Source organism: Marmota marmota, unplaced genomic scaffold, assembly GCF_001458135.2.
Source record: "Marmota marmota marmota unplaced genomic scaffold, marMar, whole genome shotgun sequence".
Classification (NCBI taxonomy): Eukaryota; Metazoa; Chordata; class Mammalia; order Rodentia; family Sciuridae; genus Marmota; species Marmota marmota.
In genome coordinates, this window is record NW_025999990.1 from 11,341,335 (window position 1) to 11,366,350 (window position 25,016).

The window sequence follows — 25,016 nt, forward strand, 5'->3', positions numbered from 1 at the left end:
GGTCTTCCTCACTTGGCCCACTGGAAATGCCCTCACAGACACACCCCAAATTATGCATTTCCAAGTTTTTAGATATTCTTTAATCCCTTCAACACCTAAAATTCACCAGCACCCCTGTCCTCTCTTCCATGTTGGTACTCTTGGGATAATAAAGCCTTGAGGTTCTGGGAAATAGGGGTAGGTTTGTTACGACACTTTCTGGCTCCTCTGGTCTCTGCAGGGATACCACCTGGTTGCTGCTGGTCCTGCTGCCATCGCAGCTCCGGTGACGGGCGTCTGCCTTCTAGACTTGATGGAGTCTGGTTGCTTGACTCCTAGGCTCCAGCCCAGCACAACTTCTGCTTTTCCTTCTGCTGTGAATCGGGCTGAGCTTGTGCTGCGTTCTCCATCTGCCATGGACGGGATCACCTCGCCCTGTGCCACTGGAAGGCCTGGAGAGAGCCCATTGCCCTATCCCAGAGGCCTCTCCAGCCAGCACAAGGTTCTCCATCTTCCATCTGCATATATCTTTGGTAAAGAGAATAATTCTTTAGTTACTGGGATAATAATCCCATAATTAATTTTCCTTGAAAAACAAAAACAAAAAAAAAAATTTTGCTGGGGTGTTCACTTCGAGGGAGCTGCCCAGAGTGTGGAGGGAGGCAGCTTAGAGCCATGAGCAGGGAGAGGAGAGATAGATACAAAGCTGCCATCAACTATCCTCCAGGGGACAGGGAGAGAAAATGGGAATCCTCCATCTGCCTTTCCTTCTGCCTTTGTACTCCTCTTTATCTTCACATTCCTCTGGGGTGCAAAGGACAGGCTTTTGCCTTTCCCTTTGTGTCCCCAAGGCACCACCTCTAACCTAAACCAGTGCAGGTGACCAGGCTCCTGATAGTCTCCTGGGAGGAGATAAAAGGAAACATAAATTCTATTTCTCAACCACCCGCTGGTGACACTGTCTTTGGGCAAAATCCTGTTTTAACTACCAGAAGCACAGCATGGCTTCCCGCATTCTCCTGCCCCACCCTCTGTGTGCTGCTGTGTTGTAAGGCCCGAGGTTGTTCCCAGCCCCCTTCCTCACCTCCCCCCATAAGGACACCCACAGGCCAATGGGAGAAGACCATGAATGTGAGAATACAAATGAGGAGAACACCATCAGATTTTCCAAAATCTTCAGTGTTATGAGCTCAGGTCAGCCCTGAGATGGGACGAGATAAGCGGGGTGCTTGGGGGGTTGTGGTGGGGATCATGACATTGCCGAGGAGGACCCAGAATTCAAGGCTGAGCATGTCAGGGTCATTGACAGCATCTTTGGGGTTCATCACAGTTTACCCGGGGCAGACACTGCCAAACTTTTTCTGCTCCCTCCTGCCAGCTGCAGAGGAGCCAGGATGCATGTAGTCTCTGCCTAGGACCCAAGACCTGCCCACAGCTGTCCAGCTCACTGCTGGCTCCCTATCTCCTAGCTTTCCCAGCAATTCTGTGGTTTTGCATGTAATTTTTGTGTCTCTCTCCTTTCTCTGACCATTTGCCCATTTTTGCTTTGTTGAGCTACTCTTTAAAAAACCAAGTAAACAAAAACCAAAAACCTCTCTCTTTTTTTTTTTGTCTGGCGTTTTAGCCCAGGGATACTTTACCACTAAGCCACATCCCAACTCCCTTTTCAATTTTGATTTTTTTTGGGGGGGCGCGGTTTACCGGGGATTGAACCCAGGGGCCACTTGATCACTGAGCCACATCCCCAGCCCTATTTTGTTTTTATTTAGAGACAGGATCTCACTGAATTGCTTAGTGCCTTGCTTTTGCTGAGGCTGGCTTTGAACTTGCAATTCTCCTGCTCCAGCCTCCTGAGCCACTGGGATTACAGTTGTGTGCCACTGTGCCTGGCAAATTTGATTTTGAGACAGGGTTTTCCTAAATTGCTAAGGCTGGCCTCAAATGTGGGATCCTCCTGCCTGAGCCTTCCAAATTGTTGGGAGTTAGAGGGGTGCACCCCCGTTCTCTAGTTAAAAACAAAAATCTCTTAAATGATTTATTGTGGGCAATTTAAAACAGGTATTGAGTATAATATAATGAGCCTGCAGGTATCAATTACCAGTTTCAACAAAGATCAACTCATGGCAACTCATCTTTACATATCCATTTCCCTCCCAGCGGATTACTCTGATGGAAATCTAGGCCATTGCATCATTTCTGGAAACTTTCAAATATCCCCTCTGGCAATTTGCTACCTTACCTGAAATGCACAGGTCCTTCACTCAATACCTTGACTAGATCCAATCAGTTATATGAAGCTCAAACTTTAGTACTCTAATTCCATTCCAATGTCACATCTCTCCAGGTACTCTGCAAAAATCTTTGGTAAAGGGAAGAGTATTTTAGTAATTGAAATAAAAATCCCCAAATTTATCTGCTTTAATGAAAAAAACACTAATATAAAAGGGTTTTGTTGTTTTTAAGAAGTGTTTCAAAGGCAATTTTTTTTTTCTGTACTGGGGATTGAACCCAGAGAGTGTCTATCACTGAGCCCCTCTTGATTTCTTTTGAGATAAGGTCTAGATAAGTTGCTCAGGCTGGTCTTAAACTTGACAGCCTCCTGCCCCAGCCTCCCAAGTTGCTGGGATTACAGGTGTGCGCCACCACCCCTGGCTACCTCAAAGGCAATTTTTGTTGTCATTTTGCAGCGCTGGGTTAAACCCAGGACAAGCATTCTACCACTGAGCCACATCCCCAGCCCCTTGAAAACGGTAAAGTGGTTAAAAGTTGCTTCTCTCTAGTACTTGATATTTCTGCTCTCTTTCTCCTTCCTCTGTGATATTCCTCTAATCGTTTTGCCTAGCAAACCCTGTCTGTGCCGACTGGTCAGGGAAATTTCTCCCCAGAGCTGGCAAAAGTGATTGAGTGAGGCTGTGAATAGTTTGCACAGCTTTCCTCCAGTGCAGAGGAAGTGCATATGTAATTCCTCGGCTCTCCGGTTCTAGTCCTTTGGGAAGACTGGGCCTCTAGGCGCCAGAGACTGACAGCTTCATTTCTTGGGTGGATCTGAACCTGTTCCTGCAATAGACACATTTTCCTAAGACACAATTATACCCTCTGCTCTTGTGTAACACGTGTCATCAGTACAAACCTGGATTCTAGGTTCCTATAATGGTAGAAATAGCCTCAGAGAGACCTGCTTAGCTCCTCAGCAGAACTCCAGAGCTTTGTGTTTAGTGGAAACACAACGTTCCTAGGATGTAGTTTGTCTCTGAATTCTGTACAGTTCCCTTGCTAGTACAATAGCCACTTTGGGGGGAGAATCAGTGACTAAGCAGGTGACCTGGCCTAAATGTTTAGTGTTGAAATATGACTCACCTAAGCCTGTAGGCCTATGTGTTGTTAATATTTTGTCAGAGAATAAACAATTTTCCAGTATATATTTGCAGGCAAATATTCTTATCACTATTATTGTTCTGTATGAAATGTGAGCTGCTCCTTCAGAAATACCATTATATGAAATAGCTTTATGAATGTGTATCATGTTGGGGAAGGTATATTTTCTTTCTCCCATGAGTAATTCCCATTTACATGTTTTTGGCAGGGGTACTAGGGATTGAACACAGGGGCACTTTATCCTGGAGCCATTTCTCCAGGCCTTTTCATTTTTTATTTTGAGGCAGGGCCTTGCTAAATTGCTGAGGACCTCACTAAGTTGCTGAGGCTGTCCTTTAACTTGTAATCCTCCTGCCTCAGCCTCCCAAGTGACTGGAATTACAGGTATTCAGCGCCAAGCCCAGCTTCCCATTTACTTTGATTTAAAGCACCTAAGTTTTAAGTTTTTTTTTTTCCTTAAAATTCCTATAAAGGCCAGTTTCCAAATCTTAATCCCTATTTGTGGTTTGTATTATTTAGTGATTTCAGGAGGGGAGCAACTACAAATTTGATTCTTGAATTTTTTCCTCAAAACTAAGAGTGTTTCCTGGGTGTGGTGATGCCTGTCTATAATCCCAGTGACTCTGGAGGCTGAGGCAGGAGAATCACAAGTTTAAGGCCAGCCTCAGCAACTCAGCAAAATCTTATCCCAAAATAAAAATTAAAAGGACTAAGCATGCAGCTCAGTGATAAAGCTCCCCTGGGATTAGTTCTCAGAACCAAAGAATGACAAGAGTGACAATCTCAATACTTACTCTAGTATGCCTTAACATTCTGTTTTATTTAAAATAATTTCTGGGTGATTTCAGCATGATTTTATGGCTCAGTCATTCTTTAGCTACCTTAAACTGGGATTATATACTAAAATATATTTAGCTTGTCTACGATTCCATTCCCTTTATGGAAATAAAACGTGGAATGTCAGAGTGATTGGAACTCAAGAGAACAATGGAAATGCTGGGGACAGAGCCAAGTGTAAACCTCGCTGTGCTCCTGGGCTCTTGGCTCTTCCTAGAGAGAAAGATCTTCGGTCCTTTGTAAAGGGAGGATAGCGTCATCCACTTCACGGAGAAGATGAGAGACTTAGTGAGCAATGCACAAATAGTGCCCAGTTGCTGGGTGATGAGTGAGGAGCAGAGAGGCAGGAGGGTAGGGCTAGAAGTTGATAATGGTTAGCAGAAGGGCACGGCGTGTTCCATGCCAGGATAGATTAGCAGGGACCGGTTATAGTTCAAGATGAAGACAGTTTGAGGGAAGCATTGCACAGTTATGCATAAGCTGAATGGTAGAAAGATCTCCCTGATTACATCCACTGTGCAAGACCGAAGATGAAATAAGAAAACATCAACAATGCCCCCAGGCCTGGTCACAACCCCAAACTGAGACCCTCATTTAAATTCATTTGCATGTTAAAAGATATGCCCAGGAAAAGAACTAAAACAATTTTGTTTTTGTTTTTTTGGGAGGAAATGGGGGTACTGTGGATTAAACTCAGGGGCACTCAACCACTGAGCCACATCCCCTTATTTTGTATTTTTATTTAGAGACAGGATCTCACTGAGTTGCTTAGCACCTCACCTTGCTGAGGCTGGCTTTGAACTCAGGATCCTCCTGTCTCAGCCTCCCTAACCACTGGGATTACAGGCGTGCGCTACCACACCCGGCTAGAATTAACACAATTTGAAGCACTTTTAGAAATTCCTGTAAACATCTAGACAATGTGCAAATTGGTGTAGGTGCAACAGGAGATTATAACATTGCTTATGAATATGTTAATGTCTGCCCCCAAATGCATGTAAACTGTTTACCCCTGGACTTCCTTGCCACTCTGCCTATGGGGTGGCCACCTCTCCCTGCCACTCTGCTTGTGGGGTAGACCTCTCTCCATGCCCCACTGTCTTGGAGTGGTCACTGTGCTGTCTGGCTACCTCTGCTGCTACTCTGCCTGTGGGGTATAGCCTCCTTGCTAGACTAATCAATTCAATAGATGATTTTTTTTCTAGTCCTCTCTCTGTTAGTCAGGGGGTGGGTACATACTTGGCCCTTGCAGTGGTGCTGACTGGCCAGTTGCAGTCCCTAGTGCCTCTTGCACAAACGGTGAGGCATCTTTTTTCTGTGACATGATTTAATGACAAATTCTGCTTTGCTTGGTAGCTGTCAAGATCAAGAAAAACAAGGATAATGTTTGATTTCTATCCTGCAGGAGCTGAAGGGCCCGCAGAGCTCGTGACAACAGGAGTGCCTGTCTGGGATTCATTGAAGACTTTATTTTAGTGTGATCATGGCTCTGGCAAAGTCAGGGCTGGAAGAAATTGGAAAAAGCACCTGGTTCTCTTATTTTATAGATTAAAAAAAAAAAAAAAAAAAGGTGAGGCCCAGATAGTGGAGGGTGTTGGCCTCGAATGGTCTCACCACGTAAGGGAGAGTGGAGAAGAGCTTGGAGAGTGAGTTGTGGAGACAGACAAACAAGAACACGGGCTGTAGATGCAGTTCCTAGGTTCCAGCTGCTCACCTCTTGCTGGCGCTTCTCAACGTAGAGGATGTCTGGTGTGCATGCTATCAAGGTTGGTCTGGATGGCGTGGATAACTTGACCTTGAATCCCGTGGTGAGAATGAGAGGTATTCCTTTTACAGGGTTCTTTCCAAATCCCTTTGATTATTTAAAGTGAAATTTCTCTAGCTCTTGCTAATCTCCCCCATTCCCTTAGGCTGGAAGCTCAAAGGTCGCAGTAGCTGACTAGAGTAGTGTTGTTGTCGTTATTGTTTATGTATTTACATTATGTGTGACACACAGTAGTGGTTTTCCATTTATGGAAAAATAAACCAGTGTAGATAAGAAAGTGAGTTCTTATCTACACTGGTTTAAAAGTCTAGTGAAAATAGTTTATGCAGCGTGAAGATATGACAGAATTAGCAAGGTAGTAGTAGGTGACCTGCCTGAGAAACACTGCAGCGAGAAGGTAAAAGTGGCCCGAAGGGCAGAAATGGAATTTAACACAGATCAAATGACAGGAATTTGTGTACGGCCTGGCTCATGCCTTTGAGGGGCTTAATTTGAGAAAACAAGGCATGTGCGTATGAAAATAAATATATCATAAATCTAAATGGCGAACAGTCCGAGAATGGCACATCGTGCCTCTTTTTCTGCCATAGGAGGGAAATCCTTGCTTTAGGTATATGGAGTAAAGATAGCTCCCTCTAGGCTGAGCCTAAGCAAGCGGACAGTAAGTAGGTGGGACTTCAAGCCTAGAACAGTCCAAATTAAAAATTAGACAGAACAAGACATTTCCCAACAGAGCTGGGATTTCCAGCAGACTTTCCTTATGATTCTACATAGAAGCTTATAACTTTTTTTTTTCATACTTCTTACAATTCTTACTAGTTTTTAGAAATGTAAAAATATACACTCACATCCACTTCAAAGGGACAGAAATTAGTTTGAACATACAGAGGCTGCGGCAGGTTGACTGTGTCTTCCACAGGCTAGCCTGTTTTGGAAGACCTCCGTCTCTTCATTACCAGGCTTGCAAATACAGACAATGTACCAGGGGTGAAAATAAAATAGCTTATTCCTTTATTTTTTTGAAATTTGTTTTTGTTTTAAATAAACAAGTAAAATTTATTTGGCAAAACAATCTTATCTTGTTTTGACAAATAAATTTGGTTACTTTGAAATTTTCAGTAAGTAAGTGTGAGGAATGGGTCCTGAGATTTTCAAGTTTCTTTTTATTTACACTACTGAACAGTTCATAATGTTATAAAATATATTGGGAGAGTTGTTTCTACAGACAGAAAAATTTCAAGTGGCTTAGAAAGCTGTTCATTAACACCCTCAAAATTAAACAATCACCAATTAAAGATTATGAGCCCTTGTTAGCTACTTTCTCCACATGCTTTGACTGGGAAATGGAAATTTCCTGTAACTCTACTCTCAAGCTTCTGGAGGACTTAAATGTGTCCTGAGATCCCAAAACAAGCTACAATTATTACCATTTGCAAAACTTAACTGAGTGAATAGAAATTTTCTTGCTACCACCAAACAACTAAAACCAAACCCTCATACCAGAAATAAATAATATGTAATTTAGACAGAATTCGCTGTTTCAAGAGACGAAACCAGTAGGGACCATCTTATGTAAAAATTAAAAAGGTAGATTTATTGCAAGAATTTCAGAAAATACCAAAATATCACTGCAGAGATGACGAAGTAAATCTTGGCAAATGGTCAGAAACCAAGGTGGTTTAGAGGTCAGACCACAAGCAAAAATTCCACTGCATATGATTGCCACTGGGGTCACCTCTGGTAATCTATGTTCCCGAGATTGTGGCCCATTTGGGTTTAAATACCCAAAGAAAAACATTCAATTGGCTGAGGTTAAGTCACATGACTCTGTTGGAATAAGGCAAAGAGCATTCTGGACACTTTTGTTTCCATGGTGATGGAGTCACCACCCCTCACCAACTACACACCCCATGGAAGATGGGGCATTACTAGGAAGAAGAGAAGACTGGATGCTGGGTTACCCCAAATGACAAGTATCCGCTACAGATGGTGACCTGTTAAAAGACCACAACTATTAACCACAACTCCCAGGTTCAAAGTTTGTGTTTTTTAGACTCAGCTAATATTCAGAACTCAGTCTCTGATACCACAAATCAGGCTCCATGGTGAAAAGACTGATTCCAGAGCTGGGGTGGAGACAAGTGTTATGGTCTGAATATGAGGTGTCCCCCAAAAGCTCACGTGTGAGTCAATGCAGGAAGATTCATAGGAGAAATGATTGAGTTGTAAGAGTGTTAATCAGCGATTAATCCCCTCATAGGGATTAACTAAGTGGTAACTGAAGTGCTAGAATGTGACCAGAAGAGGGGGGAATTGGGGCATGGCTTTGGGATATATATATATAGTGAGTGGAGTCTCTGCTTCTTGATCACCATGATGTGAGCTGCTTCCCTCTGCCACATACTCCCCATGATGTTCAGCCTCATCTTGAGCCCTGAGGAATGCAGCTGGCCTTCTGTGAACTAAGACCTCTGAAACTGTAAGCCCTCAAATAAACTTTTCCTCCTCTATAGTGGTTCTGGTCAAATCCTTTAGTCACAGCAGCAAAAAAGCTAACTAAACTAGCCAGGCACGGGGTTACCTCTATGTTCATAGGACACTAGGCAAATACATTTTGTAAGTTCTCTATCTATATAATATTTTTTGATTAAAATTTGCATTATAAAACTTATGATACCATATGAATTACAAAGATTTATCAGTAAATATGTAGATTAAGTGATAGAGAAGAACTTCTTATGTCCATTGATTGTTCAAACAGCACCCATGAAAGTGCTTCCTAGTATCCAGACACCACCTCCTCCTGTTCTTTTTTGTCAAAAGTGTTGTTCTGGCTAGATTCATCTCTCTGGTCATAAGAGAAAAGCTAGCAACCTTGTGATTGCTCACCATGCCCTGGCTCTTCAGAACTGGTTTATACAAGATGACACAGTTTTTCCTGCCTTTGCTGTTCCCGGCACCTTTACTCATGACGCTGCCTCATCTCTTAGCTTCCTGGGAACGAGGCTTCCAATGACTCAATCAATTGTTGTTCTTGTGCTTTGTGGATGATGTTCATAAATGCCTCAAGTGCGCAGGTAAAAGTAAACTGTAATTTATTTTCTGGTCATATTAAATTTACCAGCAGACATTTACAGGCTAAATGTAGAATAACGTGTCTTCCCCGCCCCCCATCTTGTCTTGAATCACTGCATTCCTGAAACCTGCTCTTCCTCTTTGGGCTGCCCCTCCCCCCTTGCCTTGCACACACCACTGAGAACAGGGAGGAGACATGTTGGACTCACGAGTAGAGTGAGAAAGGCAGTCCCATTTGTGGGAGAAATGTTTACCTCTCTGCTGTCACAGCTCAAGACTCACTGGGAGGGCAAGAGATAACGAGAGGAACGGCTCAATGACACTGCAGTGTATAATGGTGAATTGACCTTACCCAAACTGAGAGGTGGCCTTTGTCCTTGGATACTTAGAGGTGATCTCCAGGCCCCTGAAAAAGTCCTGCCAGGTGGAAGTATCTTTGTTTGCCTGGGGCCTTTGGCCATTGGACACTCTAGCAATGTGACTTATGATGGGTGTTTTGGGACATGCTGTACAGTTCTGACCTTTGGAGGAACTAGACATTATAGGCATTGGCCTGATCTGTGGGAGGGGCTGGCAACTCAAGATCAGTCATGTAGGCAGGCCCAATAAAAACTGTAGAGGATCACCAAAGGGTCAGGGCGAGCACCCCTTGTTGGCAATCCAGGAGGTACTGCCATGACTCCGTGGAGAGAGGTTGACTAGAAGTCTGCATTTGGACCCCTCCTGGACACTGCCCTACACATCCCTACTTTGGCTGGATTAAAGCCTTCATCACTGCCCTGTAACTAACGGTAACTGTTAGTATAACAGCTTCCAGCAGGTTCTATGAGCACTCTTATTGAATTAGAAAAGCTGAGTGTGATTTGGGGATCCCCTGACCTTGCAATTAGTGTCAGGCGCAGGACAGTCTTCTGAGACTGGTTCCTCACACTTTGCAATTTGGCCAGCAGACTTTATAGTCAGGGTACAGAGCAAATCTCAAACACCCTCAACAGGGATAGTCAAGGCCCATTAGCTACAGATCAGACATGCATGGGCAGGAGCCAATGTCCAGGCCCACCTGGGCTTCAGGTCCAAGGGCTTTTAGTAGACGGTTGGCAGCCCAGAGTTCTGAACTCATCCTGTGTCCAAATACATGAAAGTCACACCAAATCAGCATGTCAGGCCATCCAAAATGATTCAATGAAAGATTCAAGAGGAGAGGAGATTAGAGGTGGGAAAGTTCTTTTTTAAAATAATTAATTAATTAATTAATTAATTACTTTTAATTAGGTATATATGACAGCAGAATGCATTTTGATTCATTGTACATAATTGCAGCACAACTTTATATTTCTATGTACCTTACGGTAATGATGTCCATCTCATTCCTCCATCTTTCCTGTTCCCATGCACCCTCCCTACTCTCCCTTCCCTTTGTCCAATCAAAGTTCCTCCATTTTTCCCATGCTTCCTCACTCCCTGTTATGGATCAGCATCCACTTATCAGAGAGAACACTCGGCCTTTGGTTTTTTGGGATTGTCTTACTTCACTTAGCATAATATTCTCCATTTCCATCCATTTACCTGCAAATGCCATAATTATATTCTCTTTTATTGCTGAGTAATATTCCATTGTGTATATATACCACAGTTTCTTTACCCATTCATCTATTGAAGGCATCTAGGTTGCTTCCATAGTTTAGCTACTGTGAATTGAGCTGCTATGAACATTGATGTGGCTGCGTCACTATAGTACACTGATTTTAAGAACTTTGGGTATAGACCGAGCAGGGGGATAGCTGGGTCAAATGGTGGTTCCATTCCAAGTTTGCCCGGGAATCTCCACACTGCTTTTTCCAGATTGGCTGCCCCAATTTATACTCCTACTAGCAATGTATGAGTGTGTCTTTTTCCCCACATGCTCATTTTTTGTTGTCTGTATTCTTGATAGCTGCCATTCTGACTGGCGTAAGATGAAATCTTAGAGTAGTTTTGATTTGCATTTCAAATGTTGAACATTTTTTCATTTATTTGTTCATCGATTATATATCTTCTTCTGAGAAGTGTCTGTTCAGCTCCTTAGCCCATTTATTGATTGGGTTGTTTGTATTTTTGGTGTTAAGGTGTTTTTTAAAAAAATATTTAGTTGTAGTTGGACACAATACCTTTATTTATTTATTTTTATGTGGTGCTGAGGATTGAACCCAGTGCCTCACACTTGGGGGGCAAATACTCTACCACTGAGCTACAGCCCCAGCCCTGGTGTTAAGTTTTTTGAGTTCTTTATATATCCTGGAAATTAGTGTTCTATCTGATGTGCATGTGGCAAAAAATTGCTCCCAAAACATAGGCTCTCTGTTCACCTCATTGATTGTTTCTTTTGCTGAGAAGAAGATTTTTAGTTTGAGTCCATCACATTTATTGATTCTTGATTTTATTTCTTGCGCTATAGGAGTCTTGTTAAGGAAGTCAGGGCCTAATCTGACATGATGAAGATTTGGGTCTACTTTTTCTTCTATTAGGTGTAGGGTCTCTGGTCTAATTCCTAGGTCTTTGATACTCTTTGCGTTGAGTTTTGTGCATGTGAGAGATAGGGATTTATTTTCATTTTGCTGCATATGGATTTCCAGTTCTTCTAGCACCATTTATTGAAGAGGCTATCTTTTCTCCACTGTATGTTTTTGGCACCTTTGTCTCATATGAGATAACTGTATTTATATGGCTTTGTCTCTGCATCTTCTATTCTATACCATTGATCTACATGTCTATTTTGGTGCCAATACCATGCCATTTTGGTCACTGTAGCTTTGTAGTACAGTTTAAGGTCTGGTATTGTGATGCCTCCTGCTTTACTCTTCTTGCTAAGGATTGCTTTGGCTATTCTTCATCCATTCGTCATATTCTTTATCCATCATCCATTCATCATTTTCCCAAATGAATTTAATGATTGCTTTTTCTATTTCTATAAGGAATGACATTAGAATTTTAATTGGAATCATGTTGAATCTGTATAGCATCTGGTAGTATGGTCATTTTGACAATATTAATTTTGCCTATCAAGAACATGGGAGATATTTCCATCTTCTAAATTCTTATTCAATTTCTTTCTTTAGTGTTCTGTAGTTTTCACTGTAGAGGTCTTTCACCTCTTTTGTTAAGTCAATTCCCAAGTATTTTATTTTATTTTTTTGAGGCTACTGTGAATGGGGTAGTTTCCCTAATTTCTCTTTGAGAGGATTCATCACTGTAGAGCTGGGAAAGTTCTTCAGTGGGAGAATGAGATAGGACCCCACAGCCAGGCAACACAGCTGTCCCTGGTGGAGCCAGAGGAGGACTTTAAAAATGATGAGGATGATGCTCCTAAAGCACAGAGCCTCCTGAGATGCTGACCCAGGAGCTTGTCTGGACCTAAGAGCAGTGCTGGCCTGGAACACTTCCCTAGACCAGAAAGTAAGGAATACTCTAAAAATGATGGGGCTTATCAGCGTCACACAGGAGCCAGTGTGAGGGGGCTGCCCTAGCCAAATATGGCACAACCCGAGCACCACAAAGAAGCTTAAGCACAATTACAAACTCTTTATTAACTATTTATAATTTATAAACTACTGAAAAATAGGAATTCATGAATCCATACAGATAGATGATAGAGAGATAGGTAGACAGATAGGAGATTACCATGGCGAGGAATCAACCAATAAATGTAAAGAGCGCACAGGAACTGAAAATTACCTTTTTGCAAACATCTAGTAAAGATGGTGGCAGACAAGAATCATGAATGCATGCTCTAGCTGAGAGGATATTTTGATGTGGAGCAGGTATTCGTATAAAGTGTCTACCCATCAGTGGTATCTTAGTTACAAGGAAGAAAGTAGCTGCTCTATACTGGAAAAATCAGATGATGTCTAGAATTGGTGATAAAAATGAACCACTAACAAGGGCCAGATGGGACTCATGTACCTCCAAATATGATGCTCTGAGGATCCAGTGCCTATGCAGTATTCTGGCTAAGGGTGCAGAACCTCAATGTAATTACAAAGAAATATCAGATAAACAGAAAATGAAGAATGTCTTATTTTAATAGAAGAGGTGGAGAGGGGAGCATATTCTTGAAAGATATTAATGAGAGAAAAGACAAAGGTTAGCTATGGAAATGCTCCAGATTGAAGGAGCCTGGAGAGACATAAAAACTAAATGAAATAATGGTCTTGATCTTCTAGTGGAGGGGGGAATGTCATCAAGCACATTATTAAGTTTACAGAAAAATTGGGAAAAGGATGGTTGAGTATTGAATCAATATGAATGTACCAAGCTGATAACTGTACTATGGTTACATAATTGAACATGTCTATTCTTAGAAAATACACAAAGTATTTGAGGATGAAAGGTCATAGTGTATGAAACCTGTTCACAAAGCCTTCAGAAAAAAATTGTGTGTGTGTGTGTGTGCTCACACATGTGTGTGTGTAGAAAAGGGGTGAAAGATATACAAACATACAGAGAAAGAGAGTGTGCAATGCTCAAATAAGTGGGGCAAAATGTTTATCAAATCCAAGTAAAGGATATACGGGCATTCTCTCTGTGCTACTTTTATTCTTGCAACTTTTAGTAAGTTTGACATTATTTGCAAATAAAAAGATCAAGTGTCTTGTGTATATGGGTCATAAATTGCCTTTCTTTTTTTTCTTTTCCTGTACTGGGGATTCAACCCAGCAGTGCTCTGTCACTGAGCTACATCTCCAGCCCTTTTAATTTTTTTATTTTGAGGCAGGGTCTCTCTACATTGCCCAGGCTGGACTCTAACTTATGATCCCTCTACCTCAGTCTCCCAAGTCACTGGGATTACAAGCATGTGCCACCACATGCAGCTTATTGCCTTTCATATACATAAATACAGCCATCATAAATTTATCTGTTGTATGCAGCTTACACAAGGTTTTGTTGATCTTCTTTGAAACCTAGGTTTGCTTTCCAGTGATATAAAGGCATGATCCAGGAAAAACATTCTAAATTAATTGTGGATAGCTGTAAATGGAGCAAAATCAAAAGCATATTCAGGCCAGGCATGGTGATGCATGCCCTATAATCCCAGCTCCATGGGAGTCTGAGGCAGGAGGATCTCAAGTTCAAGGCTAGTGTGGGCAAATAAGTGAGACCCTCTCTAAAAATAAAAGGGCTAGGGATGTAGCTCAGTGATAGATTGCCTTGGGTTCAATCCCCAGTACTGCTTTAATAATGATGATGGTGATGATGATGATGATGATGATGATGAAGAAGAAGAACACAACCAGACCCCGTACATATTAAAACACGTGTATAGACTCACATGTACTAAATGTATTTTGTAGAGAACCACAGGGGACAATGGACACTGTTGGTTTAGTTCTCTTAAGAGTCACAGATTTGAAAAAAATCTGTGAGAGTTTATTTGGTCAATTCTGTTGCTCTAATGCAAACAACTTAAACTATCTCAAGTTAAGGTTCTTATGAGCTAAGATTCCATCCTTTTTTAAATTTTATTTTTTGCAGTACTGGGAATTTAAACCAGGAACACACATGTGCTAGGCAAACACTTTCCCACTGAGCTAGGCCCATAGCCCTTTTGATTTATGCTTTTTTAAAAATCTTGAGGAAGCATCCTATTGAGTTGCCAGGGCTGACCTGGAGCTTGGCATCTTCCTGCCTCAGCCTCCTGAGTCTCTGTGATCACAGGCGTGCACCACCACACTGGGCCCAACTTTTGACTTTTTTTCTTTCATGTTTTGGTTTGTTTTGTTTTTTTGTTTTAAAAGTAGCTGTCATTGATTTAGCTTCAAGTCTTTGCCAGAGATAAAAAATCTCTCATTTGTTGAAACTGTCACTTGCATTTATTTTGGGGACATTGACCATCTTGCTACTGTGCTACTCTGGGGGCACCCTTCACTGTGACCCTGGCACAGGCTTCACTTCCTCCCATGCTGCATTCTTGCTTTGCTAGATCCCAGGTCTTGTACTCTTGTGATTGAGCAGAAGCTTCTGGGTTCTCACAATAGAGAAATCGCTTCACTCCTGCATTGCCTGAGATTTTCCTTATTCTACGTTCACTATTAATTGAGATCAAGAATTTGGCTGCATATGAAATCCTGGCCTGGAAATAATTTTCCTTCAGAGTTGTGGGCTGTGCTCCACTGTCTTCTGGCTTCCAGTGCCTGCTGCTGAGAAATCTGAAGCTGTTATTCTCAATTCTTTGTATATTACTTTGTTTCCTCTTTGGAAGAATTTTTTTGGGGATCTTTTCTCTACCACACAGGTTCTGCAACTTCACAATCCTAGATCTTGATGTAGATATTTCTTACTGTGCCGAGCATACAGAGGTCACATTCAATATGGAGATTCAAGTCCTTTAGTTTTGGAAATTTTTTTTTCTTTTTCTTTTTTAATTTCTTTATTTGATATTTTATTTGATATCTTACTTCCTATTTTCAGATCAAGTGTTCTCAACTTGTTTTGAACCATGAATCTCTTCTCACAATAATATTTTTAATGCACAAAATAAAGTGCTTAAGATTATAAAGAAATATGCATCTACTGAAACATAATCGACAAAACATTTAGAAACAAATCAATCACATAAACATGTATGTGCGTAACTAATAACACCTAGCAACAAGTTTAATAACTATCATTTATTAACTGATACAATTAAAAATATATGTGATTTCTATTGGTGGCAAAGTTGCAGGTATTATTATGCTTTGTTACTTACATTTTTAACAGAGAGAAATGCTATATATCTGTTAGGAAAAATAAAGCTGAATTTTTTCCCATCCAGTTCATAGACAAATGTGTTCCACAGACCTTGGGGGTCAGTAGGTCCCAGAATAAAAATGTCTGACTAAGAGCTGGTCAGTGGTGGAGGGCTTGCCTGATATTCCTGAGGCCCTGGGTTTGAATCCCAGCACTGAACATAAAATAAAGTAAAATAAAATAAAGCCTGATTTAGATATTGGATCTCTTAAATGGTTTCTGTGATTTTATCTTTCCTCCCAGTTTTCCATCTCTTTGTTCTTTTGCTCTGATGTATAGGAAATGACCTTTATTTTATTATCCTATTCTTTGGTTAAATTTTAAAATTTCTAATAGCTTCTTTTTGTTCTCAAAATGCTCCTTAATTTTAATATCTGTGCCCTCACTTTGTATCCGTAATATTCTTTTCTGTGTTTTGAAGACAAAAATAAATGCCGCTTTGTTTGTTTGAGTTTATAGTTTTCTTCTATGCTTTACATCATCATCTCTTTCACCATATTACTTTTCAACATTTAGTTGTTGGTGATTGTGACTTCAAAATAATCAACCACAGGACTTATATTGATTTGATCCATTATCCCTTCAGTACCTTCCCTAAAATGGTAGGTATTCTAAAAAATTATTTTATAATTTATAATTTATTTTTATTTTTTTAATTTTTTATTGTTGGTTGTTCAAAACATTACACAGTTCTTGACATATCATATTTCACATTTTGATTCAAGTGGATTATGAACTCCCATTTTTACCCCGTATACAGATTGCAGAATCACATCAGTTACACATCCACTGATTTACATATTGCCATACTAGTGTCTGTTGTATTCTGCTGCCCTTCCTATCCTCTACTATCCCCTCTCCCCTCCCCTCCCCTCCCCTCTTCTCTCTCTACCCCATCTACTGTAATTCATTTCTCCCCCTTGTTTTTTTCCCTTTCCCCTCACTTCCTCTTGTATGTAATTTTGTATAACCCTGAGGGTCTTCTTCCATTTCCATGCAATTTCCCTTCTCTCTCCCTTTCCCTCCCACCTCTCATCCCTGTTTAATGTTAATCATCTTCTCATGCTCTTCCTCCCTACTCTGTTCTTAGTTACTCTCCTTATATCAAAGAAGACATTTGGCATTTGTTTTTTAGGGATTGGCTAGCTTCACTTAGCATAATCTGCTGTAATGCCATCCATTTCCCTGCAAATTCTATGATTTTGTCATTTTTTAGTGCAGAGTAATACTCCGTTGTGTATAAATGCCACATTTTTTTTTATCCATTCGTCTATTGAAGAGCATCTAGGTTGGTTCCACAGTCTTGCTATTGTGAATTGTGCTGCTATGATAATTTATAATAAGATAAATTGCACAAATCTTAAGTATACAGCTCTAGGAACTGTAAAAGATGAAAAAGATTTGTATTAGTCCACAGATGCCCTCTGATCCTTCTCAATTAATAGTCCCCTCTTAAATATAACCCTATATTGGCATCATGACTAAGTTTTGCCCATTCTTCAATTTCATATAAATGGAATCATAAGAGGAATTGTGCACTCTTTTGGGTTTGGCTTTTTGCATTCAACATGTCTGCAAGATTCATCCATGTTAACACAGGGATCAGCTGCCCTTTTGTTCTTTTACCTGTATATTTTTTAGTATGAACATATCACATTATCAGCCATTCACCTGTTGTACATTGTCCTGTTTCCAGTTTTTAACCAGTCTGAATAAAACCTCTCGGGTCCTTCTCATACCTCTATACTAATACTTATTTCTAGTGTTTTAATTTTATCTTTTCAAAGAATAAAAAACAATTCTTAAAATGGCATTTCTGAATAGTTGGATCGATTTCTGTGCTCAGTTATTTATTGTATCTTGTGCTGTTTCCCGGGTTCAAGTGATTCCTTGGTTAGATGAAACCTTAAAAGTGAACATGGTTGGGTAATAATGAGTTCTTGATGTCTTCACTGCCTTCATTCTTCAATATTAGTTTGAACAATAATTTGTATTTCCCTTGCCACTGGGAAGCTATAGCTCCATGATCTTCCAGCTTCTGCTATTGCTGCTGAGAAGCCTGGGACTTTTTCATTCTTATTACTTATTAGGTAATCTGACAGCTGATAGCTAAAATTGTCCTTCTGCACTTTATATCTTCATTATATTACTTCTAGGTGTGGTTTCATTTCTTTTTAACTTTTTTATAGAGAGGATACTCTTGATTTAAAGCCTTATTTTCAATTACAGAATATTCTTAGTTGTTATGTCCTCAAATATTGCTTCTTTGCTATTTCTTCTTTACTATTTCCTTCATTATTCCCTGTTATTGTCTGCCCAAATTTCCATTAGATATTCAGTTCCCTCCTCTATTACTTTGCAGATCCTAAATATGCTTATTTTAAGTGTTTTATCACTGCAGTAATTCAGAACAAATGAAGTTATCTCTCTCTCTTTTTTTTGGAACCCTGGAATGCTTTACCTCTGGGCTACATCCCAGCCCTTTTTATTTATTTACTTATTTTTTTTTATATTGAGACAGAGTTTCTCTAAGTTGCTGAGGGCCTTGCCAAGTTACTGAGGCTGGTCTCAAACTTGTAATCTTCCTGTCTCAGCCTCCCAAGTTGCTGGGATGACAAGTGTGCGCCACCGCACCTGGCACAAATTTATTTTGCAAATTTGTGGTTCGTTCGTTCGTTCGTTCGTTCGTTCCTTTCTTTCTTTCTTTCTTTCTTTCTTTCTTTCTTTCTTTCTTTCTTTCTCATGTGTTCTGGAATTTTGGCCTCTCTCTCCTTCTTCCTCTCATTACTCCTCCCTCTTTGTCTAATCCCACAATTGCCTTTACCACGGGCCCACCCAATCAGATTCAGTTCTTTATTGGCAACATGGAAATTCTACCCCATAATGATATAGAGAATATTTAAAATCAGTCATCAAGCCCTTTGCAGCTTGTCTTTATTTCAGCAAAAGTACCTGTGTTATTTTTAGTGTCCTGTTTCTGTATTTTCTTTTCCTTTTATATTTTATCTATCATGTTTATATTGCAGTCAAAGGGAATCCTTAAAGATTTAAGGGAATCCCTATATCTTGTACCTACCAAACAATCTTTGACTGGAAGCAGTACCCTCTTTAACCCATAGAAAGCTGACTTCTAACCCTATCACATCCAAAAACTACTTTTTGAAAAGAACATTTGTGTTCGCCATGTTGCTAAACTAAATCAACATCTTCATCCTAACTTTGAGCATGCTTGCCTGCTCACTCCATCTTCCGTCTCTATATGCTCTGTTCTCCTAGCTTCCATGACAACACATGCTTTTAAAAAATGTAGTGAAATATACAGAGTCTACAGTGTACCATGTTAATCCTTTTTAAGTGCGTAGTTTGGTGGCATTAGGTACATTCACATTGTTGGGCAGCCATCGTCACCATCCATCTCCAGAATTCTTTCTATCTTGCAAAACTGAAACTCTGTACCCAATAAGCAACTCCTTGTTTTCTCCTCCCCAGCTTCTGCAACCACCCTTTCTTGTGTATGAATCTTCTCCTCTGTGTACCTCACAGAAGTGGAATCACATAGCATTTGTCCTTTTGTGATTGGCTTATTCACTTAATGTCCTCAAAATTCATCTCTGTGACAACACACTCTGTTTTTCTCCTAAAACTCCTAGTAACTTCTGTTCAGTCTCCTTTTTGTTCATCCATGGCTTAAATATTTGTTTTCCTTCAGGTTCTGCCCTGGATCCTGTCCTCCATTCATTATCCTCCATCTCTGGTGGTCTTCACTCACATGACATCAATGGTCACTGGGGACATGGACCTCTTTCTAGCACAGACTGCTTTCCTAGCTCCAGGCTTCATATTTCTAATTATCTATGGCATGCTCTTTCTTGGGAGATTTCTTCAGAGTCAATATTTTCAAAGTTGACTTCTCATCTCTTTCTTCCCCATAACTAAACTGCTTATTCTGTTTGCCATCTTAGTGATTGACACACCATCTATTGCCGGCTCAGTCCATTCCCCTCTTACCCCACCTCCGACGACGTGGGTCAGTCAATTCCTACTCCCCACACATCCTGTCTAACCCATTTTCTGCACACCTGTATCTAATCTGGAACAGACCACATTTTCTAGCTTGAAATATAGCCTTCATTTTCCCCAATCCTTTTATACACACACACACACACACACACACACTGGGATTGAACCCAGGAGAACTCTATCCCTATGCTATATCCTCCCGCCAGTCCTTTTCATCTTATTGTGAAACAAGGTCTCACTAATTTTTCGAAGTTGCCCTTAAACTTGCAATCCTCTTCCTCAGTCTTCCAAGTCTCTAGGATTACAGGCACGTACCACAACACTCAGCTGACCTCAAGTCTTATACCTCCCTGACATAGTGTTTAAATGGTAATGCTCAAACTGTAAATCTGATCATGACTATTCTTTTCTACTTAAAACTTTGGGTGCCTTTCCATTGCCTTTGACATATGACCAAATTTCTTGGCATGGCTCCTCCTAACCAACTATGAACCCATCTCCAGATTGCACACTAATAACCAAATATCCACAACAATGATATCCAACATTTCTTTCCTAGATCAGGAGAAGGAGGACAAATCCTAGAAGCTTACAGCTCCACCCCTTAGGCAGATTAGCAGGCAGCGAATTAGCATACGTGTGCTGCTCCAAATGGAACAGGACCCTGGTGAGCAGGAACAGGGTGCTGTGCTGCTGACCATGTGCCACAGGGTGCACTGGACATGAACATAAAGTCTAAAAGGGAGAGTCAGCATCTCACTCATGATGAGAAAAAAATGTCCTCCTTTGGTTTGGATGCTGACTGTCCTGGAGTTTTTCTGTTTCATAGCATGATTAACTCACCAGGACATCTTTGAGTAGGATCCACAGTTCCAGTTTATAAATGAGAGCAAGTTAAAAATCTTAATAATGTCCATTCCTGGGGGGAAAAAATTAACCACTTTAACTATTTAAGGGTGAAGCATTGTTCTCTATTTCATTGCCTGGATTTGGATTGTGAACTACCTGGTAAAAATGCAAAGGGAGGATTTGCAGAAGCTAGCTAGGGATGATTCAGTTAAGGGGAGCAGCCCCCCAAGGCCCTGAAGAGCTGGCTTAAAGGGGAAGGACCCAACCAAGGAAAATCATTTGTTTGCAAACTTTTAAAAATCAAAATAAGAAAAACAGTGTTTGTTTGTTTGTTTTTTAAGCCTGGTTTTAGGTTACTTGTTCCCTCCAGAAGATGAAGAAAGAACTTTTACCCTGAAGAGGCCCAAGTGCCAGCCATGTCAAATTTTCTTAGAGTCTTTGAAAATAATCTATAAATTCTTAGGGCTCATGAGATTCAAGTTAAGAACTCCTGATGGGAAGTAAAGTGAGAACTGAAAGGATAGAATTTATTTGGGAAGGATCATAAGCACTTTTTAAGAATAAAGTTAAGGAAACAGTTATGAATGTAAATTGCTAAAGGCAGGAACAGGAGCGGACAGGGGAATAGCAGCAGTCCCCTAAGTCATGAAAACACTGGGGGGCCAGCTCCCAAACTAGAAATTGTTTATATTTAAATCGCAAAGATTTGGCCCCTCCCCCTTCTTTAACTTAAAAAAGACCCCAGCTTGGAAATAGCTAGCAGCTCAGAAAAGGTAGGATAACCTGGAGCTGCAGAAAGAAACACTGAGAAATCATACTCAACTATCCTTATAGGAAAATTCCAGCACTACCTGACTTGTGGCTTTAATGAAAGAGAAGAGAGGTATTTAGAACAAATAGATGATCACATTTGACAATAGATTCTAATTAATTAGGACCTCAATAAAGTAATAGAGTAATTAACACTGCCTGGAGGACTTGTGCTGAACTGGCAGAGGGGAAAAAAAATGACACAGTTAATGTGTGATATGGGAAGAAAAGAGTTGAACAATGTGACCTTCAGGGTTGAGATGTTTTGACATGTTATTTCTTTAAAAATCATTTTTCATGAATATTGATAAAACATTCAAACCCCCTTCATGAATAAAATCCCGGAGATGAGCTTTCGTGAGTGCAGTGTTCTGTAGACAGTGACATCCACGAACTTTCAGAGTTTAAGAAAAACCCTTTTCTTTCTTGCACCACCATTTTCATTTAGAGAAAAACACTATAGGGTCTCCGGTCTGTGGACAACTTTATAAAGTTGCCTAATCAGTCTTTAGCGAGGTTCTCCCAGAACAGCTCTGACAGCCCTTGACAGTCACTCAATCCCACTCAATCCATCCCAGTTCTGGAACTGGAGATACCCACTATTGATACTGACTTGAGGTCTTCAGAAGGTGTCCCAGGGCCATTACTCTTTCAGAGGGATCACCCTGATCTGTCCAGGGGCTCTCCTGGTTCTTGTCTTTCTTTATGACTCTAGACTCAACTATGATATTGGCCTTTGCACTTGGCTCCTTGGATACTGGCACCTCTCCTTGTATGAACTAGTGTCCTCAGTAGGGCTTGACTTTGAGACTCTTCTTGCCCACCAGCATCCCTTCTGCCCTTGCCATTTCAGCACCCACCAGCCTGACTCCAGTTGCCAGTACCTGCCTCTTTGCCTTGAGGATTTTCTCTGGCTGTCAGAGCCTGCTGCACTCCAGCGTGCAGCCTGTGAGAGGGTAAGTGGTCAAAACCCTGGGATCACTTATGGGAGCCATTGGTACATTCTCCAGTGTCCTTGCCATTCAGAGGGGACCACTCTGAAATGCATACTGTAGACTGTGTTTCAGCATGAGGATCCAGTTGTTTGATAATGTATACCCTACTGGGTTTTTTCTCTTTCCTGTCTTATTCTTGCTTCCTACCCTGTGCTTCCTTGCATCACTTCCCAAATAAACCATTGTCTTCAAACTCTTCCTTTGAAATTTGTTTCTGGAAACCAAAACGAAGACAGGAATCTCAAGTTTACCATGATCAAAATAGCTCTTAAGTCTCCTTTGCCCCTTTATTTCCACTCCAAACATACTCACACCTAAGGTATTTCCTTCTGTCTTCCCTGTCTTAGCTAATGCTCCAACCCTCTCTTTAGTTGGGCAGGCTACAAATCTAGAGTGCTCTTTAGTTTGGGAGTCATCTTTAGTTCTCTTTCTCATACCTCATCTCCACCCCAACCACAAGGCATATTAGCCCTACTCAGTGGAGCTGATCCTAAAGCTGACTGCTTCTGGAACAGCTCCACTGTCATTTCCCAAATCCAAGTTTCTATTATCTCCTAGCCTGCTGCGCCTTACAGCATACACAAAAGCTCATCTCTCAAATGCAGTTTCTCTTGCTGTGCAGCACTCTCCTTGCCACTTCTCTGTCGCATTAATTGGTACTGAAAAACGCAAGCTCATTTCAGCACCAGCTTGAGCAAAGTACTCAAAAAGAAGGGCACACCAATTGTGGGAGGAGATCAGTTGTCGCCATCCCAATCTGAAGATAAATAGTGAATTTTTAAAATCAACCTTTGATTCATATAGTAATCAACCAATGAAAAGTGTTTATTGGGTAACTATGTGTCCAAAATAGGCAGGGTATGGTATTGTTCTTCTCCATCACCACTGACAATTGAGAGACTTTGAATAAATGTTGTTGACTGACAGATTACTGGATTAGTTTATGTGTGCATTTATTAAGCATTCGTGTCTCCCATTTTAGAGGGTGCGTTTCCAGAGTCTGGCACAGAATATACTGAGAATGCACAGGAATCCACTCTTGATTTTAACCTGTGGCCCTTATGTGTTATGCAACTCCACAGCGCTGACCTCATGTGACATGTGGATAATGAAAGAACTGGGCTAAATGAATCTTACATTGAAAATGAATTAGTGTTACTGCATTAAGAAGTGCTCACTGAGCTCCTTGGAGCCTTTCCAAGGGCTTTCAGTGGGGCTTGCCTGCAGAACACACTGTTGTCAGCAGAGCCTGGATCTGCCTTAACCCAAAAAGAGCAGAAGCTGCCACTCTGCTGCCCTAGTGGTTCCAGCAGAAGGGTGGCCTCTCCACCACCCTGCAGCGACCCACATGGCACTTAGCTCAGAAGTGCTTCCAAATCACTGCTGGCAGAAGAAGTGGCCACCTAGACCACAGAGCAGGGAACACATTATCTCCCACATGTACCAAAGCAAATGAATTACTAATAATGGGGCTGGCTTTTTGATCTTGAAGTACTTTCTCCAGCACTCTGAGCTGTACCACAGTGTAAAAATATTGCAGAGCAATATTTTTTTTTCCAAATAACATTTCCTTTCCACAAATTAAAACTACTCAGCATTTGTTTCAGCAGAACTTTAATCCAGTTTGCTAAAGTATTTATGGAATGCTCTGCTTAAAGTGAGGGCTAGAGGTACCCTGGTCTTGAGACTTGAATTGGTCAGTGATCTAGCCCAGAACTTAAACCTGGAAAAGACAGGGATTCAGTAAGCACACTTTAAAGGAGAGGATGAGGAAGTCATTTCCACAGTCTTTTTACAACAGGGTGCTGCCTGCAGAGGCCCAAGTCCAGTTGGATGACCCTTTCATCCAACATGGAAAATAAAATAAAGCTGATATTTTTAATTGATATGTTAAAAATTAGAGATTATCTTGAGTAGACATGGTTTTATACATGGAGGAATCAGTGCAAGGATATAGTACTGGGACTCAGAAACCAATACCCTAAAATATGGTGTTTGGGCATACTAAGTACTTTGAAATGATAGACATGGGAAGAGCCTTGGAAGTAAAGTTTCTGTTCTTCTTCTGCCCTTCTTTCTCCTGCCCTTCTCTCCCCTCAAGACAAGACCTAGAAACTAGAACCCCTTTTCCCCCTGAGTAAGTTTCAGAGCATGTGTGTCTACATTGGTGGATTTTTGAGTTTCCGTCACCTTGGATGGTGATGGGAAAGGCTGTCATCTGCAGGTGCTCTTACTATTTTCGGAAACACCCAAGGAACTGTCTTGCAGGGGAGGAACTGGTTCTAATGTGAATTCTCTGGAAAGCAGAGTATTCATTCTTGCATAGGTAAAATAGTCTGTGAATGAGGTCATAGTGGTGGTGTTGACACAGATGTGGTGTTGAAAAAAATGGGCCAATCAGGAGGGCAGGAGACAAAAAGGAACATGATGGATAACAAATATTGAGAGAAAGGCAGTTACCATGATAGTCAGCCTTCAGCATCACCCTGAATGTGTTCTTCAGTCAAATGTCAGGGTGTGAGTCACTGTGGAGCACCTTCTCTGTG

General features: G+C 41.0%; 1 long non-coding RNA gene across 1 annotated transcript; it reads right to left on the reverse strand.

The window, feature by feature from the left end:
• Window positions 1-235: 235 nt before the first annotated feature.
• On the reverse strand, window positions 236-25,016 carry LOC125617786. The gene is made up of 3 exons (XR_007348902.1): window positions 24,931-25,016; window positions 2,219-2,338; window positions 236-507 (listed from the first exon to the last, which is right to left on the reverse strand). It is a non-coding gene; the product is annotated as an uncharacterized LOC125617786 (long non-coding RNA).